Here is a 21,052-nt window from a genome sequence, read left to right on the forward strand (position 1 = left end):
AAAAACTTTTACCAGCCATCTGGGGGGGGGCGTGACTTTCGCTACCATGCAGGGAAGTGGTTAGAGGAGCGTGGTTAGTGTGAGCTCCGTGCTCAGCCTCCAGTCTCCGCGACTCTGAGGACCGATAGGGGGGGGATTTTTGATCCAGTGAATACAGAGGCAGAATGAGCAGGGACCGACATGCAGCGGCGGAGCGGCTCCGAGAATATGCTAGGACAGAGAAGCAGAAGGGCGGACGGAGCCCACCGCTGATGTGGAGTGGTGGTCTGCCAACCATGGAGACACAAAGTGAGCACTGCTCAGTCTGAGCAAACTGACCAGCAATCGAGGCTTACTCTGGAGCAAATGAATACACAGCTTCTGGTAGCAATACAAGTAGCAGCACCTTAACAGGTACAATGGAGGAGCTAAAAAAAGGAGGATATTGGACTGCTTAGACATGATATTAAGAATATTCGGTAAAGGATGGCTGAAGTAGAAAACCGTATCAGCTAGAGAGGATGAAATTCCCTCGATATCTATAAGAGTAGCAGCCAAGGGAAAGCAAACTGGTGGCAACAGAAAATGGATTATTTGCAAAACCGCATACGGTGGAATAATATTAGAATTGTGGGGATGCCTGAAAGAGCTGAAGGACAGAACACGGGTGTTTTTGTGGAAAAATAGTGAAAAACAGTTTGAGGTAGCGTTTTACCCTGCATTTGCAGTAGAGAGCGCTTGTAGAGTTCCAGCAAGATCCCCACAACCAGATGCACCTGCAAGACCAATAATGGCACCCCTATGAAACTGCAAGAATCAAGATCAAGGTGTTGTGGAAGGCAAGACAGAAAGGCATCATACAGTTTGAAAGTAGCAAAGTATCCATATTCCCAGATTTTTCATTGGAATTACAGAAACAGCGTGCTACATTTAATGAAGTTAAGAGGAAACTCCGGGGGAAAATAAATAAATAGTATATTCAATGGCATATCCTGCTAGACCGAGAACAGGATAATGGAAAAGCAGTGTTTAGCACTCCAGATCAAGTACAAGAATGGTTGAGAACATAAAAACTGCTTTGACTGAGTAAAATATTGCTACAAAATGATTAAAACAGCGGAGCCGAATGAATCCATAAAATAGTTAAATAAGGATAAAACTGATACTATGGGATAATTAGCAAATTGGTTCTATAATGGACTAGGATGATGATGATTTTACGGGTGGAGGGGTGGTAAAAATTGCGTGTTTTTTTTTTTTTTTATGTTGGATATGAGGTGGCACTCATGAGGTGTATTGAGGTTTTGTTTTTTTGCATTGGAAAATAGAAAATTATTTGATTGCACTGTCACTTTAAATGGATGAAAAAGATGTATTGCACAGGTTTTGGTCTAGTTATATAGAAGGAAGAAATAAGGATATAAAATACTATGGAGTAATAAGATGATCACAGAATAATTTTGGAGTGGAATAAATGGTTAAATCACAATATATTTATCCTAAAAAGGAAGAAGTGGTTAATTTTATTTTTTATTGGGGGTGTAAAACGAATTTCTTTTGTCCATACAGAACTAGAAATAAAGCCGAAAAAAGATTAATGGGTCCCCAAAGCCGGATGGGCTGAGCTAAAATCTATATTGCCTACATACAGTGGTTTATTTAGGTTTGGTGCTGCCCTAGGCCTGACTAAACTTGTTCAGCCCCTAATTTAAATATGACCCACCTCTTCCTGTAAAGGCCACATCCCTTCCCGTTTATGACCCGCCCTGATATCTGTAAACCACAGACCACAACCAGTCTATCGTGCCCATTAGTCCAGCCTCATCAGTTCCCGTAAGTTCAGACTTATCAGTGCAGCCTGATCAGTGGCCAACAGTACAGCCTATCAGTGCATCATATCAGTGCAGCTTATCAGTGCCCATCAGTACTGGCAGGTAGCAGTGTGACCGCTTTATGGGGATGCCAGACTGATTTGCCCCCATAGGACTGGCACTATACTAAAAGTGTAGCGCAAGCAGGTGGGGACCCTTTTCGTGCAAGAGCCGGGAGGAGGCTGTTTTTTTTCCATGTGGGGTGCAGCTTTTTTGCTGCCCCCCTACAATGTGCTGCCCTGGGCCTTGTTGGTCTAGGCCAAGATACAGCACTGCCTTGCAAGAAACACATGACAAAAGAACATTTAGAATGTTTAAAGAAAGTAGGGTTCAATGGGTGTGCCATACGGGTCACACAACATATTCAAGAGGTGTTACACTTCTGGTACAACAGTCTGTATCTTGGGAATGTATCAAGTTAAAAAAGATTCAGAAGGAAGATATACGATATATATTTGTATATGCTAGGGTGTTTTCATTACCTTTTGTAATAGGGCTTTATAATCCCCCCCCCCCACCTAATATGAAAATATTAAAACTGAAGCTGTTCTATTTCTGACGCAATACCTTGATGCATATGTTATATGTATGGGAGACTTTAATGGGTTAATGGACCCCACACTAGATAAAAACGGGAAAAGCATACGGGACCGAGGGGGGGGGGGGGGGGGGAATAGGTACATTGAAAACTTTTTTTTTTTTTTAGGGGAGGTAGGCTGGGTAGATATTTGGAGGTCAAAGTATCCTCATACTCCTGTTCGGTACCAGGTAAGAAGAGTATGTCTAGGATAGACTTGATACTTGCTGATGCAAACACTATGCCTCTGGTGGACTCAGTCAAGTATTTACCACGTAGTGTGTACAATCATTCACCATTGGTTTGTTACTTAACAATAGGTCCTAAGGGAAGAGGTCCTGGATGGAGAGTACACCCCTATTGGTTGTCTCAGATAGGTACAAATGATAAGAGTACTAAAATCAGAGGAAAAATGTTCTGGGAGGCTCATGAGGACTCCCAAATGGATGGAGTTATATGGGATACATTTAAGGCATATCTACGGGGAATCTTAAAATCTACCATAGCCTATATAAAAAAAAGAAAAAGAAGAGAAGAGAAGAGGAGTTGGCACAAGCATGTATGCAGGCAGAAGTAGATATTATAAAAGATAATACAGATCATAATCAACAAAATGGGGAACCTTTGCTGTAGACATAAGAATCATGTAATAGCCAATTCTAAGCGCAAATTATTTTTCCAAAGAGAAAGGAAATACGAACATGGAGATCAAATAGGTAAACTGTCAACATTTCTGATAAATCAGCAAACAGCATTAGTAATCCCAAAATTTAGAGATAAAAACAGAGAGGAATATTTAACGGAAGAAATAAGTAAAAGTTTTTATGAAAGGTTTCAATGTACACATCCACAATGTCATAGTGAGAAAGATATAGAAAGATACTTAAGTGATTTAGTTATGCCTGAGCTTGCTATTGAGAAAAGATTGAGAATGGAGGATTAAGAACACGGATATTTTTAGGCAAGGGTTATTGTCGTCTGAATCCATGTACGAGGCTACAGTTCTACTTCTACCTAAACCTGATAAAGATATGAGAGAATGCTCCTCTTATAGACAGATTTCATTGTTGAATATAGATTACAAAATACTAGCAAAAATCTTGGCAAAAAGTTTAAAGCGGTTGTATACTGCCTTTAAAAAAAAATACTTACCTTAAAGCCCAGACATGGACATCGCTGTGGGAGCCGACATGCTCCCTCGGCTTCTGTTCCAGGTTCGGCGGCTCCGGCGCTGTGAGTGGCCAGAGCCGCGATGACGTCACGCACGGGTTGTCACTTTCCAGCAAGGAACTCTGAAGGTCTGCCCTGGACAAAAGACAGCCGATCGTTCGGCCGACGATCAGTACATGTGTACGGGGCTTAACTCCTAGTTAAAATGCCCACATATCCTACTTCTGGGTTCATTTATTACTATACACACACACAATAGAAATAGTTTTTCTTTTTTTTAAAAACCCCCATTTTGAGAGGCGAAGAGAGAAAAAAAAAAAAAAAAGCATTCCGCTACTAAACTTCTTAGGCCCGTTTCACACCCATTCTTTTTTTTGGTGCTTTTGGCAGAAAACATACAATTTATTTAACATGGTTTCCTATGGGACACATTCACATCTATGCTTTTTTAGCTGCTGCATATTTGGAAAGGGTCAAGGACTTTAAAAAAAATTGTGCTTTTTTGGTTTAATATACTTCAATGGAGAAGCTGTAGAAAAGCAAGTAGTGCGTTTTTTGCTGCGATTTGCATTTTTTTTAGTTCGCCCAACAAATTGGCCATAAAACCGCTAAACAAAATTGCAGCAAGATTGAAAGACGCACAGCAAAAACGGAGCAAAAGCAAAATGCATAGGTGTGAACCGACACTTATGCTGGCCATACATGTATGGATTTTTGGGCGAGAATATTCATACAAAAAAAAAAATAAATAAATAAATCTGTGTACATTCGCTGAAAGAATGCAGTTTGAAAATGTCACTTGCTTTTAACATTCAGTTTTAAAACTAATGTAATTTCTGAACGAAAAACCACATACGCAGACTGAAAATTCCTTTGACCAAGAAGTTTTCTTTTCTGCTCCTTCCAATTTTCCCATCAATGAGGTCAAAAAAGAGCATCAATTTGACCCCACTAACAAAAAAAAAAAAAAAAAAAAATTTAATATATATATATATATATATATTATATTCTAAAAACTCTTAAAAGTGAAAAAAAATTTTTCAAAAAGGAAGACATTGTTTTGTATGGCCAGCATAAAGACAGCAGGCAGCTTTCATCAAGCTACCTGACTATGACAGTCTGTCATACAGAATATATTCCAGTTCTGTCTGAAAATCTGCAAAACCATGTTTAATTTTTTTTTTCTTCTTGAAATAACAAAATTTGATCTCGGAGTCTGATATTTACCAGATTAAACCTTTAAAAGTATATACTTCATCTCTCTTCTGTCTGATCTTCTCAGAGTGGATTAGAGATTTTGCTCCCTAGCCATATAGTTGGTTATTTATATTTACCACCGCACATAGATATTTAATAAATTGCGTTTTAAAAAAAAAAAAAAAAAAAAAAAAAAAAAAAAAAAAAAAAAAAAAAAAAAAAAAAATCGAGAAAAAAAAAAATAAATAAAAATCGGCCAACTAATCGAATATGAAAATATCGTTAGTTGCAGCCCTATACCCCTGTATAAAATTGTTTGCTTGATTGGACTGAGACCTGGAGGAGGGGAATGGAGTTCAAGTCAACACCTTAAACTTGTCATTTTGTTCCTCAATTATTCTTGAACAATTTTGCCAGTCTGGCAGGGCGTATTATCCTGCTGAAAGGCCAAAGTCATCAGGGAATACAATTTCCATGAAGGGGTGTGCTTGCTCAGCAACGATGTAATAAGTGTTACAGTTGGTATAGAAAAGAATCACCCCCCTTTAAAAATCACATTTTGTTGGATTGCAGCCTGAAATGAAGACTGATCGTTTTTGTTTTATCCAGCGGTATTTACTTATATCTTTCACTTGGATGTTAAAAGTTCTACAAAAACACCAACATGTCGGGGGGGGAATCACCCCCTTGTGTTAGTATTTTGTTAAACCACATTTTGCTTTAATTACAGCGTTAGTCTGTTGGGATAGGTCATTATGAATTACACATATATACTTAGCAATATTTGCCCAATCTTCTATGCAGAACTGCTCAAGTTCAGTTAAATTTGACGGTGACCGTTTGTGAACTGCTGTCTTCAAGTCATTCCACAGATTTTCAGTGGGGTTAAAGTCTGGGTTTTGACTAAGCCATGCAAGGACATTCTTTTCCTTCAAACCATTGTGTGGTCTTTTTTTTTTCTGTATGCTTTGGGTCATTATGTTGAAAGGTAAATCATCTTCCCATTGACAACTTTCTGGCAGAGGGCAGCAGAGTTTCCTCAAGAATTTGTAACTTGCCCAATCCATTTTTCTTCTATCCTGAGAACTGCTCCAGTCCTAGCTGCAGAAAAAACACCCCCATAACAGGATATTACCACCCCCATGCTTTACTGTAGGAATGGTGGCATTTGGATGCATTTCTGCCAGACATATCTAAATTTTAGCAGAACACCTTTTTCCACGTGGCCTCAGTATCTTCAAAGTGCGTTTTGGCAAAGCTCAGTCATGACTGTATGTGGCCTTTGAGGAGTGGCTTTTTTCTTGCAACCCTACCATACAAGCCACACTTGTAGAGAATGTGATATTGTGTCACATGCACACAATGACCACTTTGGCAAATTCCTGAAACTGCTTCAGAGTTGCTGTAGGTCTCTTGGTAGCCTCTCTGATCAGTTTTCGCCTGGCTCTTTCATCCAGTTTGGAGCGGTCTGTGTTCTACCAATTACCTTTCACTTCATATTAGACTTCACTGTGCTTCTAGGCATTGATAAAGCCTTAAAGCCTTTGAAAGATTTTTGTATCCATCTCCTGTGCACAACTTTATTCCAGAGATCTTTTGACAGTGCCTTATCCCCCATAGTTGGTTTGTTTCAGTTGCACTACCAGGGACTAAAATGCTCCAAAAAATATCTTTTCATGCTTTTGATCCTTTTTACAACTCAGCGATTCCGTTTTTCATTTTTTTTCATCTGACATGGCGTCATATCTTCACATGGATGTTATAAGTTGCACTGAGTGAATACAAATACAACTGGATAAAACAAATAACGCATGTTTTCATTTCAGGCTGCGAAGTGTGTGTTTTTAAAAAAGGGGGGGGGGGGGTTATTCTTTTCTATACCAACAGTATGTAACATCCACATGAATGGCAAGACCCAAGGTTTCCCAGCAGAACATTGCCCAAAGCATCACACAGCCTTCTTCCCATACTGCACATTGGTACAATCTCTTCCCCAGGTAAAAACGACACACACGCACTCTGCAATTTACATGATGTAAAAAGAAAAAAACATGATCAATCAGACCAGGTCACCTTTTTCCATTGCTCTGTGATCCAATTCAGATAACCATCTGCCCATTGTAGGCACTTTTGGCTGTGAAAATGGGTCAAACATGGGCACCCTGACCACTCTGCAGCCCCATACACAACCAGCAAATCCTTTTTCTCAAGTCGTCTTCGAGGACAGCCCATGAGACCTAGGGCTCCTCCTACCAGGAGAGGAAACACATACCAATCAAATAAAGGCGTCACCCTGGTCCTCACTTTCAGTATTAGTGTTTCCTCCGGACGGGGGGGGGGTAACATGTTCCTAGGAACTGAAGCTCCGGGTCTCATGGAACTGTCCTAAAAAGACCAGGATTGAAAGATGCATCTTCTCCAGCCCAAGTGGGGTACCCTGATTTGTTGCAATGGGGGCTTACCTCTTTGTCTCCTGTATCTCGTGGTCCATAGGGGCAGGACCATGGATGTCAGTGGAATTGCAGGGGGGGAAAGAGTCTTCTCCGTTCGTGGCGGCGTCCTTGGAGCAGCACAGGCTATGTACCCGTGACGCCGCCAATTCAGCAGGGAAACCTGCAAGTTTGAATTTGGTGCCACGAGCGGAGGGGGCGGAACGCCGGCATTGCACTCTGGCCCCAGGAAGCGGCACAGGTCACTTCCGGGGCAGCGACGACATCCGCGGGCGCCAGGAACAGTAGTAATCTTGTTAAAGATGACCCTACTGTATCCACACAAAGGATGTTGACTTCAGTTAGGGATGAGGTCAGCCCCATTACTCATTTGATTAGTCAGGATCAGGGGGAGGAACCCAGAGAATCCTATGGGGGTTCTAGATTTAGGTTATCCCTCGATGATGTAGATGAACTACTAAAAGCAGTGTATGTCACACTGGAAATTGAGGAGGAGAAGGTGCAATTATCTAAAGCATGATCTTATGTATGTAACTCATAAGAAGAATGCTAGAATTTTCCCTGTACATAGCGCCTTGCTAGATACAAAAGGACTGACATGTTGCGCAGAGCTTGGGAGGCCTCGGTCATGAGTCTCAAACCAGCTTTAGCATCTACCTGTATAGCCAGACATTTGGAGTTGTGGCTTTCACAGATTCAATCCCACTTATTAGCTGGGACACCTAGGGATCAGATTGTTAAATTCAGCCAGGAGAGGTCTCTGGCTTAAATCATGGTCAGGTGACAGTGCTTCTAAAGCACACCTCTGTAGTCTCCCCTTTACAGGGGGGTCATCTCTTCGGCCCTGGAATAACAGAGGTTCTGGAACGTACTGCTGACAGAAAAGTCATTTCCAGAAAAGAAAAAATCCCCATATAACCAAAAGTTTTTTCAAGGCAGGGGCAAGCAGCAAGGGCCACATGAGGCTCAGGCCGGGTACAAGAAACATTGAACCGGCCACAAAGGTAGGGGCAGGGGGAACATCTTGTTCAACCCTCCTCAGCACCCCGCCAAACCTCAATGACTCCTTTCCTAAGGTGGGCGGAAGATTGAGGGCCTTCCTCCCACAGTGGAAGAAAATTACATCAAGCCCATTTATCCTAGATCCAATATCCACAGGGTACCAACTGGAATTTCATTCCCAACCCTTAGAGAGGATGTCAATTACCAGTCTGCCAAAGGATCCAGCCAAAGCAGCTGCTCTAAGTCTACATATTGTAGACTTAGGCTGGCCATACACTATACAATTTTCTTGTTCAACTTTCCTTTAGATTTACCAAAACCGTGTAATATAGGGTCAAACCTAAACACTTTCAATTTGTATGCAATCAGGCAGGCCCTTGCACTACATAGTTAAAGGTAAATCTAAAGGAAATTGAATAAGAAAATTGTATAGTGTATGGCCAGCCTTAGTAGATCAGAGGGTTTTGATACCTGTTCCAAAAAGGAAGAACAAGGAAAAGGGTTTTATTCCCACATTTTTGTGATAAGAAAACCCTCTGGGAGTTATCGACTGATATTAAATCTACGCCAATTAAATCTCTCGATAAAGTACAAACACTTTTGTATGGAATCATCTATTCCATAAGAAACTTACTATATTCTAAATGTTTCATGGCAACACTGGATTTAAAAGGATGCCTACTTTCACATCCCCATTCACCTGCCTCATCAGAAATACCTAAGACTAGCAGTGAAGCTGGGACCGGAGGTCATATTTTCAGATTCGGGCACTGCCCTTAGGATTATCCTCAGCCCCCCAGATCTTCACCAAGGTCCTGGGGGAAGCTTTAGCTCCATTGAGACCAAATTCCATTATGATCATCCCCTACCTGGACGACATCCTGGTAGTGGCGGATTCAGGTCAGAAACTGAGGGAGGATCTCCATATAGTTCAGGAGTTCCTTGGGTCACTAGGATGGATGATCAACAAAAATCTTGCCTAACACCCTCCCAGAGAGTGATTTCTCTAGGGTTCGAAATCTCTCTGGATCAAATGATTTTTTCCCAAAACTGAAGGTAGTAAGGATGTTTCACATGGTACATAGTTACATAGTATGTGAGGGTGAAAAAAGACATCAGTCCATCCAGTTCAACCTATGATGTGTGTTTGCTGTTAACCATACATTGAATACCCCTGTATGTTGTGGTCTTTAAGGTGCCCATCTAATAGTTTTTTGAAACTATCAATGCTCCCTGATGATACGACAGTTTGCGGAAGAGAATTCCACATCCTTACTGCTCTTACAGTGAAGAACCCCCTGCGTATTTTAAGGTTAAACCGCCTTTCCTCTAGTTTTAGTGAGTGGCCACGTGTCTTATTGTATTCCCTTTCTCTGAATAGGTTTTTCCATATGCTAGGGTTGCCAGTACAGTATTTGTACATTGATATCATTTCCCCCCCTCAATCGCCTCTTCTCCAGAGAGAATAAGTTCAGTGCTTGTAGTCTTTCCTCATAGCTGATGTCCTCCATTCCCCGTAGTCTTTCCTCATAGCTGATGTCCTCCATTCCCCTAATTATTTTTGTTGCCCTTCTCTGGACTTTCTCCAGTTCCAGCACATCCTTCCTAAGGACCAGTGCCCAGAACTGGACAGCATACTCCAGATGTGGCCAGACCAGAGTCTTGTAGAGCGGGAGAATAATCTCTTATTTCTGGAGTGAAACCCCTTTTTTATTCATCCCAGTATTCTGTTGGCTTTGCTTGCAGCGGCTTGGCATTGCATGCCACTGCCAAGCCTGTTGTCTACCAGCACCCCCAGGTCCTTTTCCATCCTAGACTCATCCAGAGGTTCCCCCCCTAATGAGTAGCTTGCTTTCTGGTTTCAAGTGCATTACTTTAAAATTTTCAACATTAAACCTCATCTGCCATGTAGTTGCCCACCCCATTATTTTGTTTAGGTCCGCTTGTAAGGTTTCCACAGCCTGCCCAGAAGATATTGGCATGCTTAGTTTAGTATCATACGCAAATACTGAGATTTTACTCTATATCCCCTCCTCTAGATCATATGAATAAATTAAACAGGATTGGCCCCAGGACAGAACCCTGGGAGCAGTGTTAATTTCGTTGACTAAAACGTTTTCGTCGACTAACACAATTCAGATGACTAAAATACGACAAACTAAAATGGCATTTTAGTCAAAAGACTATAACTAAAACTAAATTGAAATTTGCTGCCAAAAATTAACACTGGTGCATGCTCAAAGCATAAATAAGAACATATTAGATTTTTCACTCCAGGACCAGCAGTAGTATATAATGGAGTTTGGAAATTGTAGAGAAATGCTTAAATAATGCATTACAAATTACAATTGAACTACACCCATTTGATTATAGATGACTAAAATGAGTTATAGTCGACTAAAATGTAGGGCGTTTTAGTCGACTAAAATATACTGGAGTTTTAGTCAAATAAATACGACTAAAACTAAAACACTTGCAGAAGACTAAAATAGGACTAAAACTAAAATGCCATTTTAGTCCTAAGACTAAAACTAAATTGAAATTTGCTGCCAAAATTAACACTGCCTGGGAGACCACGCTTTCCACACCCGCCCAATCTGAGTACTCCCCATTTATCAACAACCTCTGGATTCTCGCCTGGAGCCAGTTCTCTATCCAGGTACTCACCTTATGGTTCAAACCTACCTTCCTTCGTTTGAACAGTAAGCGTTTGTGGGGAACGGCGTAAAAAGGCCTTTGCAAAGTCCAAGTACACCACATCCACAAGTCTTGTATGTGGTCCCTTAACATTCCCTCCAAAATCTTGCAGACTACTGATGTTAGGCTGACCGGTCTATAGTTACCCGGGATATATCTCAGCCCCTTTTTAAAAATTGGTACCATGTTGTTGGCTTTTTCCAATCAACTGGCACCTTACCCATCTGTAAACTATCCGTAACCTATCCTTAAAAAATCAAGAATAATGGTCTGCTTCCTTACAGACCAGCCAGTGGGTCTCACTCAGGGACACAAGAGTCATAGGCCTCATAACCTCCTGTTATCCAGCTGTCCCTTGGGCAAGGTACCAACAGCGTCCCCTCCAATAGTTCCTGTAAAAGAACTGGGAGGGACTTCCAAATTCCTTGGAACTGAAGGTGAAAATCCCCACCAGGGTAAAAAAGAACCCTATGGTGGTGGAGGAGATCACATCTCCACCTTACAGAGGGACTAAACTGGGTTGTTCAAATATCTCAAAGAATAACCACAGACGCAAGCTCTTCCGGATGGGGGGGCCCCATCTCCAGAACCAGTTGGCTCAGGGAGAATGGTCCCAACTGGAAGCTCTAACTTCGTCAAATCAAAAAGAGCTCATGGCAGTACAAAAAGCCTTAGAGATCTTTCAGACGGACATAAAGGGAAGTCATCTGCAGATTCAGTCCGACAATATAGCTACAGTGGCGTACCTCAACAACAGGGAGGTACTCCTCGAGTAGGGGGTTACAGAGCATAGCCCAGAAAATCTTCTGGGCCGAACTGAACCTTGCCTCCATTTAAGCTATTCAGCTGAAAGGGACTCAGAATGTCTTAGCAGACCACCTCAGCCACCACCGGGTATGTCGGGACAATTGGTCCCTCAACCCAAAGGACTTTGCAGAGATTGCAGCCAACTGGGGTCTTCCAGAAGTGGACCTTTTTGAAGACCAAAAAGCAAAAAACACAAAAAGTTTTTTTTCCCTGAACCAATGGGATCAGTCCCTGGGGGGGGGGGGGGGGGGGCGACGCCATTGCGAACCCATGGCCTTTCAATCTCGGCTATGCCTTTCCTCCAGTTAGGCAAATAGAGGTCCTCCGGAAATTCTTCCAAGAGGATACAGACCGGATTCTGATAGCTCCCTTTTGGCCCAAAAGGCCATGGTTTTCACGACTACAGGCCCTGTCCTCCAAGCCTCCAATAGTTTTGCCCTGGAGACAGGACCTGTTGACTCAGGGTCCAGTAACTCATCCACACATCAGATCCCTGAACCTAACAGCTTGGTATCTGAAGAGCAGATACCAAGTTCCCAGGGATTCTCAGACAAGGTAATTAACACCTTGATCAATTGTCGAAAACCTGTCACGAGAGCCATATATTCCAAGGTATGGAAAAAGTTAACTCTTGGATGGCTGAAAAATCACAGGACATTTCCAGATGTACCATCTATTTTGGAATTTTTTCAAGAGGGCATCGATAAGGGCCTCTCCCTTAGTACTTTGAAAGTGCAGGCTGCCGCCATTAGCATATTTCTTCAGTATTCCCTGTGGGAAAATCCCATTATAGCCAGGTTCTTCAAAGGCACTGGCCCGGACAAAGCCTATAGTGGTCAGAACATGTCCAACTTGGAACCGATCTCTGGTCCTTCAAGCTTTAAAGGGTCCCATTCGAACCCTTGAAGGATTTAACAGAAGGACTACTCACTCTGAAAACTTAATTTCTAGTGGCAGTGACGTCAGCTCGCAGAGTCAGTGAGTTGCAGGCTCTCAATTAGGGAGCCCTTTCTTATGATTTTTGAAGATAGAATAGTGTTAAAAACCGATCCAGGGTTTTTACCAATAGGTAGCTACTTCCTTTCATAGAGCACAGGATATTGTACTACCTACCTTTTGTAGTTCTCCAAATAATGAAAAAGAAAAGAATTTTCGTTTTTTGGAAGTCAGAAGAACTCTTCTGGCCTACCTGGAGGTGACTAAAACCTTTAGGAAGTGTGATACCCTATTTGTGCTTTTCACTGGTATACATAGGGGGTGACAAAGCATCAAAAGCCACCATAGATAGGTGGATAAGACAGACTATTACAGAAGCCTATACAGCAAAGAATGTGGTTCCACCATTTATCAACGCACATTCAACAAGGGCCTTGTTCACGTCTTGGGCCGAAAGGGCTGGTGCCTCACCAGAGCAAATCTGTAAGGCAGCTACCTGGTCTAACTTTGACCTTTGTTAGACATTATCGCCTGGACCTTCTCTCTTCTCAGGAACAGGCGTTCGGTCGAAAGGTGCTCCAGGCAGTGATCCCTCCCTAGACTGGTAAGTTCCTGGCTCATTGTCTCATGGGCTGTCCTGGAAGACTACTTGAGAAAAGCTGAGTTAGACTTACCGGTAACTCCTTTTCTAGTAGTCTTCCAGGACAGCCGGATTCCCACCCGGTGTGGTCTTGTATTATGTATATGTGTATGTTTTACAGGATGTCCTACGGTTCGAGAATACTGAAGGTGAGGACTAGGGTGACGCCTTTTATTTGATTGGAATGTGTTTCCTGTCCTGGTAGGAGCCCTAGGTCTCATGGGCTGTGCTGGAAGACTACTAGAAAAAAAGGAGTTACCGGTAAGTTTAACTCAGCATTTTTTTTTGCTTTAAAACAACTTGCTGCTCAACATACCCCACCGACTTTCAGATACCATTGTAATGAGATGTTATTCACTTAGGCTCGGTTCACACAGGGGGCGACCTGTCAGGCGACTTAGTCCCCTGACAAGTCACACCCCATTCAGTGCAATGGAACCTAGCTATTTGAAGCGACTAAAGTCGCTCCGACTTGGAAAGGTTCCTGCGCTACTTACATTAACTTCTGATAAAGAAGTCGTTAGCAAGCCGAGATGAATTTGCGCTGTGCGGCACGGCTTCAAAGTTGGGCAACACTGAAGCCACCTACTGTGAACCAAGACTAAAACCTCGTACACACGCATCGAAATTCGGCCGGGAATTTGTCCGACTACCGATCCGCCGATTTTCGGCTTGTTAGTATGATGCTTCCGACAACCGACTCCGACTTTTCGGCCGAAAAAAATCTGGTGTGCAGGCTATAAAATTGTCCTCCGTCAAAACACGTCCGATTTTCATGCAGTCAGTACAGATTTCGACAGGGAAAAAATCCTATGAGCAAGACTGGGCATGCTCAGAGAAGAAACAACAAAAAGAAAGCAAACCAACACATGACATCACTTCTGAAGTAGAATTTTGTCGTGCGGGAAAATTTGTGTGCAGTCTAGGCACATTCCAACAAAAACACCACTCTGGACAAAAGATGGACGACCGGTCGGCGGAAATTCGTTGCGTGTGTACTAGGCTTTAACCTGTCAGTGGTCAAAGATAGGAGATAGACACAGACACACACCCCTGTGCAAAAGTTTGGCAGGTGTGAAGAAATGCTGTAAAAGTAAAAATTCTTTAAAAAAAAAAAAGCTGGGTTATACTTACTGATAACTCCTTTTCTAATAGTCTTCCAGGACAGCCCATGAGACGTTAGGCTCCTCCCCCAGGGACAGGAAACACATTCCAAAATTAAAATAAAAGGCGGTCCCTTAGTCCTCACCTTCAGTATTTCATGAGAACCACAGGACACCCTGTAAAACATATACATAGATATATAGACACATATCATACATTATACATAATACCAGATAGTTCGGGTGGGAATCCGGCTGTCCTGGAAGACTATTAGAAAAGGAGTTATCAGTAAGTATAACCCAGCTTTTCTCAAAGTCGTCTTCCAGGACAGCCCATGAGACGATGAGCAAGCACTTACCAGTCTAGGGAGGGACAACTGCCTGGAGCACCTTTCGACCAAACGCCTGTTCCTGAGAAGAGAGGAGGTCCAGGCGATAATGTCTAACAAAGGTCGAAAAGTTAGACCAGGTAGCTGCCTTACAGATTTGGTCTGGTGAGGCACCGGCCCTTTCAGCCCAAGACGTGGACAATGCTCTAGTAGAGTGTGCAGTAATGAAAGGTGGAGCCACCTTTTTCACTATATAGGCTTCTGTGATAGCCTGTTTGATCCATCTAGCTAAGGTTGCCTTAGAAGCTTTTTCCCCTTTATGGGAGCCGGAAAATTGTAAAAACAAAGTATCAGTCTTCCTGAAGGTTTTAGTCACCTCCAGGTATCTCAAGAGGGATCTTCTGACATCCAAACAGCTAAATTCTTTCTCTTTATTGTTGTTTGGGAAATTGCAAAAGGAAGGAAGGACTATGTCCTGAGTCCTATGAAAAGAAGAGACCCTTTTTGGCAAAAATCCTGGATCTGTTTTTAGCACAATCCTGTCATCAAAAATCATAAGAAAAGGTTCTCTGATTGAGAGAGCCTGTAATTCGCTAACTCTTCTAGCTGAAGTTATAGCTACTAAAAATAAGGTTTTTAGGGTGAGCATTTTTACTGATAGGTCTACCAAGGGTTCAAACGGACTGGTAACCAAGGCCTGGAGTACCAGGGATAGATTCCAAGCTGGACACGTTTTAAGCACGGTTGGCTTTGTCCGGGCAATTGCTCTGAAAAAGGCATTCACATTTGGGTCTTCTCTAAGGGAAAACTGAAGAAAGACACTAAGGGCGGCAGCCTGTACCTTTAAAGTCCCTAAGGAGAGACCTTTGTCTATGCCTTCCTGAAAAAAATCCAAGATAGTTGGTATATCTGGGGAATGTCTCTGATTCTCCAACATCCAAAAATGAAATTTCTTCCAGATTTTAGCATACATTTTTCTAGTGACCGGCTTTCGACAGCTGGTCAATGTTTTGATGACTCTGTCTGAGAACCCCTGAGAGCCTAGTATTTGTTCCTCAGATACCAGGCCGTCAGGTTTAGGGTCCTGAGAAATGGATGGACCACCGGACCTTGTGTTAAGAGATCTGGTCTCCAAGGTAAGGTCATTGGAGGTTGCGCTGCCAACGCCTGAAGGCGTGCAAACCATGGCCTTTTGGGCCAGTATGGGGTTATCAGTATCATCTCTGTGTCTTCTAGGATGAATTTCTGAAGAACCTGTGGGATCAATCTGATCGGAGGAAATGCGTAACAGAGTCTGACTTTCCAGGGGTGGGCGAAAGCGTCTATGCCTAACGCCTGATCCCCTTGAGTTATGGAAAAGAATTTTTCTGTTTTCCTGTTTGCCTGGGAGGCAAATAGATCCACTACCGGTAGGCCCCATGAGGTTGTGATTTTGAGAAACACCTCTGGGTTGAGGGACCAATTGTCCTGGTTCATCTGGTGGCGGCTGAGATGGTCTGCCAGATAATTCTGCGTCCCTTTTAGGTGAATGGCCGAAATGGATGTTAGGTTCCGCTCGGCCCAGACAAAGATTTTCTGTGCAATGGTTTGTAGGCCCAGACTTCGAGTACCTCCCTGCTTGTTCAGGTACGCTACCGTTGCTATATTGTCTGACCTGATCTGTAGATGGCTCCCTTCTACCTCTACCTGAAAAAACTCCAAGGCCTTTTGGACCGCCATAAGTTCTTTTTGGTTTGATGAAGACTTCCTTTGTGCTGGGGACCATGTACCCTGCGCCCATCTGTCCTGCAGATATGCTCCCCATCCGGAAGCGCTTGCATCCGTGGTAATCCTCTGTGATACCTGGATGGTCCAGTTTAGCCCTCTTGATAGGTGAAGAGAGGATCTCCACCACCAAAGAGTCCTTTTTATCTTGGTGGGAATCCTTACTTTTTGTTGCAAGGAACTTGACTGCCCATCCCAATTCTGTAGAAAGAATTTTTGGAGTGGACGTTGTTGGAACCTTGCCCAGGGGACTGCTGGGAAACAGGAGGTCATCAAGCCTATCACTCTCGTGACATCCCTCAGAGAGACCCATAAGTTGGTCTGTAAAGAGGCAACCATCAGGTTCATTTTCTCCATCTTGCACTGAGGGAGGAAGATCATCTGATCCCGTGAGGAGATTTCGTAACCCAGGTAGGTCACTCTTTGTGAGGGTACCAGGCAAGACTTTTGTCTGTTGATTATCCAGCCTAGGGAAGTTAAGAATTCCTGAACTATGAGGAGGTCGGCTTCCAGTTTCTGGTATGATTCTGCCACTACCAAGATGTCGTCCAGGTAGGGGGTGATCATGATAGCTTTTAGCCTTAGAGGGGCTAGTGCTTCCCCTAGGACTTTGGTAAAAATCCGTGGGGCTGAGGACAGCCCGAAGGGCAGTGCCCTGAACTGGAAGTGCTTGACTTCCGGTCCTATCTTTACTGCTAGCCTCAGGAATTTCTGATAGGATGTGTGTATGGGGATGTGAAAATACGCATCTTTCAAATCTAGGGTTGCCATGAAACACCCTGGGAACAGTAGGTTCCCTATGGAGTATATTGATTCCATGCGAAAGCGTTTGTATGCTATTGAAAGGTTCAGATTGCGTAAGTTCAGGATCAGTCGATGACTTCCTGAGGGTTTTTGAATCACAAAGATGTGAGAATAAAACCCTGTTCCTTGTTCTTCTCTGGGGACTGGGATAATTACTTTTTGATCTAATAGGTCCCCTAACTGAAGACTCAAGGCGGAGGCCTTGACTGGATCCCTGGGAAGATTTGTGATCAGGATCCTTTCTGGAGGTTGAAGACAGAACTCCAGCCTGTGTCCTTGGCCTACTAGGTCCAGAATAAAAGGGCTGGAAGTAATCTTCTTCCACAGTGGGAGGAAGGCCCCTAATCTTCCTCCCACTCTGAGAAGGGAGTCATTGGGGCTGGTTGGGGCGTTTAGGAGGGTTAAACAGGATGTTACCCCTCCCCTTTCCTTTATGCCCCGTCCAATGTTTTTTGAAATTTTGCTGAGTTTCAAAAGACTTCTGCTGTTTGCCCCTGCCACGAAAATTCCTCTGAGCATAGGGGAATTTTTTCTTATCTGGGAATCCCTTCTTTTTATCCGCTGTACGCTCCAGGGCTTCTGTTAGGCCTGGGCCAAAAAGGTGGTCGCCTGTGAAGGGAAGACCACAAAGGCGAGATTTAGAAGTAATATCTCCCGACCATGTCTTGAGCCATAGGCTTCTTCTGGCCGTATTAGCTAAAGCTGAGGTCCTTGCTGCCATTCTTACAGCTTCAGCTGAAGAATCCGCCAGGAATCCTATTGCCTGGAATAAGAGTGGAAAGGATTTATTAATCTGTTCCCTCGATGTTCCTGCAGTCAAGTGTGTTTGGATTTGAGATAGCCACAGCTCCAGGTGTCTGGCTATGCAGGTGGATGCCAGGGCTGGCTTTAAGCTCATAATGGAGGCTTCCCAGACCCTACGTAAAGAGATATCTGTTCTCTTATCCATAGGGTCTTTTAGTGCTCCTGAATCCTCAAATGCCAAGTCAGTTCCTTTGGAGATTCTGGCAAGAGAGGCATCCAGCTTAGGGATTTTGTTCCAGGGCTGTTCCACACTTTCGTCAAATGGATACCTTCTTTTTAAGTTTCTTGGAAAAAAAGGCTTTTTATCAGGAGAATTCCATTCCTGTTTAATCACATCCAATAGTGAGCTATGCACAGGGAACACTCTAGCATGCTTTTTATGACTAGCGTACATTAAGTCATGCTTAGAGAGATGCACTTCTTCCTCCTCAATCTCTAGAGTGGTATAAACCGCTTTGAGTAGATCATCTACATCCTCCAGGCTCAGTTTAAAGTTGGAGCTATCATGGGAAACATTGCTTTTTGGTTCCTCTCCTGATCCTGATCCCTCTGCAGAAGAGTGGGAAGAAGAAACTTCCTCCTCCAAAACCAATGGGTCAATTAGGGATGGTGGAGCCTGAGCTGGGGTGGAAGGCTGGGCTGGTGCCTGCATCTTTTCAATGAGAGTCCTGAATGAACTAAATGTACTTTTTAGCTCATCTCTCACTGAGGACAGCATTTTCTGGGTAGAGACTGCAGAATCGTCTCTGACCAGTTTAGCTATGCATGCCCGGCACACTGCTTTGTTCCAAGAGGAACTCAATTTTTCTCCGCATACAGCACATTTCTTTTTGGGGGGCTGAGGTGGGTTATTGTCCTGAGCCTTGGCCTGGAAGATAAAAGACAAGGGAATTTAATTAGAGATACTTGTCCTCCTCCCACCTCCCATTTTTCCCCCTCCACCTTGTGGATAGAAAAGAGGGAGCGGTGCTGCTTAACCCCTGCCCCTAACGATAGAAAAGAGAGGGGGGAAGGGGAACGGAGTTCCTAACAGGTACCTGCAAATAGGGTGTCGTTCCCCCTTGCTTACCTGAGAGGTGCCGATGCCAGAGCCGACTTCCGCCGCCTGTGCGGTTGCTGCCGTGGTGTCCATCGCTCTGTATGGTGGTCCCAGCAACTGCTGTTTCCCCTAACATCGGTCGCCCATTTGAACTCTCTGTTCGCGCCTTCGGAAACTGGAACGAGGGTTTCCGGCGCCCGCGGATGCCGTCACTGCGCCGGAAGTGACACTGTCACTTCCCGTGAGGCCAGAGTGGATACGCTGAGTTCCGCCCCCTCCGTCTTTGGCGCCAACTTCAAAATTTCTTCCGAAGTTAGCGGTTCACGGGTACACAGCACTGCTGCTCCAAGGAACCGGCCGACCAACGGAGTGAACTCCCCAACGCTCCACCAGACAGCATCCGTAGTCCTGCCGAGAGGCTAGGAGAACAGGAGACAGCGGTCAGCCCCTATTGCGGCACTAAGGGGTACCGCTATGGGCCGAGGAGATGCATCTTTCCAAGTCTTTCCATGGACAGTCCAGGAGACCGGGAGCTTCAGTTCCAGGAACATGTTACCCCCTGTCCGGAGGAAACAAAAATACTGAAGGTGAGGACTAAGGGACCGCCTTTTATTTTAATTTTGGAATGTGTTTCCTGTCCCTGGGGGAGGAGCCTAACGTCTCATGGGCTGTCCTGGAAGACGACTTTGAGAAAAATTGATTTTTGACTTACCGTAAAATCTTCTCTTAAGTTAATTGACGGACGCAGTCCTCTGATCCATAGCAGTAGAGTTATACTGCCCCTTACAGTAGGACACTAGGCAGAAAAAAGATCTGGCTATGCCTATGGGCAGTCCTGGAGGGTACACCCCCTCTCTTCCTGCATAGGATGTCAGTTTTGTATCAAAGCAGTGTCAATAACACCAACCTAACTCAAAGGAGGGGCGGGTACTGAGTCCTGTCAATGAACTTAAGAGAAAAGGATTTTAAGGTTAAGTCAAAAATCCAGTTCTATATCGGTCACATCGACGGCTGCAGTCCTCTGATCCATATCAGTAGGGACGTCCCAAAAGCAGTGCCATAAAATAAGGGGTGGGAACAGCAGAAAAGAACAAGTCCCCAAGGCTAAACAGCCAACATAGATAGGACCTTATCAGAACAAAAGATAAGGCCCACCTGAAACAAACCGTAAACACCCTCAAGGAAACCCAAAAGCTCCCCAAACAGCAGCCTGCAAAAACTTTGCGGCCAAAAAAAAAAAAAAAAAAAAAAAAAAAAAAAAAAAAAAAAAAAATGCATCTGCCAGCACATCCACCTTATAAAAATTTGGCAAAATGTGAAAAGACGACCAGGTAGCCACCTTGCAACCTGAAGCACAGATACCTGTATAGCGAAAAGCCCAGGAAGCACTAGATGCCCCTAGTAGAAGGCACCGAAACAGGGAAAGGTAGGATCTGACCCTTAATTGAAGAAGCCTGCCCCACCGTCTGTCCGATCCATCTGGAAACAGTCGCAGCAGACGCCGGCAGCCCTGTTCTAGGGCCATCTGTGAGTACAGAGAGCAAACCTGACTCACAAAGACTCAGCAGTCGCCAAGTACACCTTGAGTGCCCGAACTAGATCCAGAGTATGCACAGTCCACAGGATGTTTGGGCTTAGGACACAAAGACTAATACAATGTCCTTGTTCAAGTGAGCACTAAAAACCACCTTCAGAGAGAAGGACGGATCCGGATGAAGTACCACTTGTCTCCATGGATCAACATATAGGGAGAACAGGACAAGGTCACCAGTGCCGACACCCTGCAAGCAGAATGACAGCAACCAAGGAGGCCACATTCTGTACCAAGGTAGGCAGGGGATACCCCCGAATACTTGCAAAAGGAGGTTCTTGAAGAACCAACT

At 43.9% G+C, this 21,052-nt stretch overlaps 1 protein-coding gene across 1 annotated transcript in view; it reads right to left on the reverse strand.

Moving 5' to 3' along the window:
• BTAF1 (B-TFIID TATA-box binding protein associated factor 1) overlaps window positions 1–21,052 on the reverse strand; it is a 251,002-nt gene that overhangs the window by 195,438 nt on the left and 34,512 nt on the right. The gene's annotated exons all lie outside the window — the stretch shown is intronic.

The sequence above is a fragment of the Pelophylax lessonae genome (genome assembly GCF_965119305.1).
Source record: "Pelophylax lessonae genome assembly, chromosome: 9".
Classification (NCBI taxonomy): domain Eukaryota; kingdom Metazoa; phylum Chordata; class Amphibia; order Anura; family Ranidae; genus Pelophylax; species Pelophylax lessonae.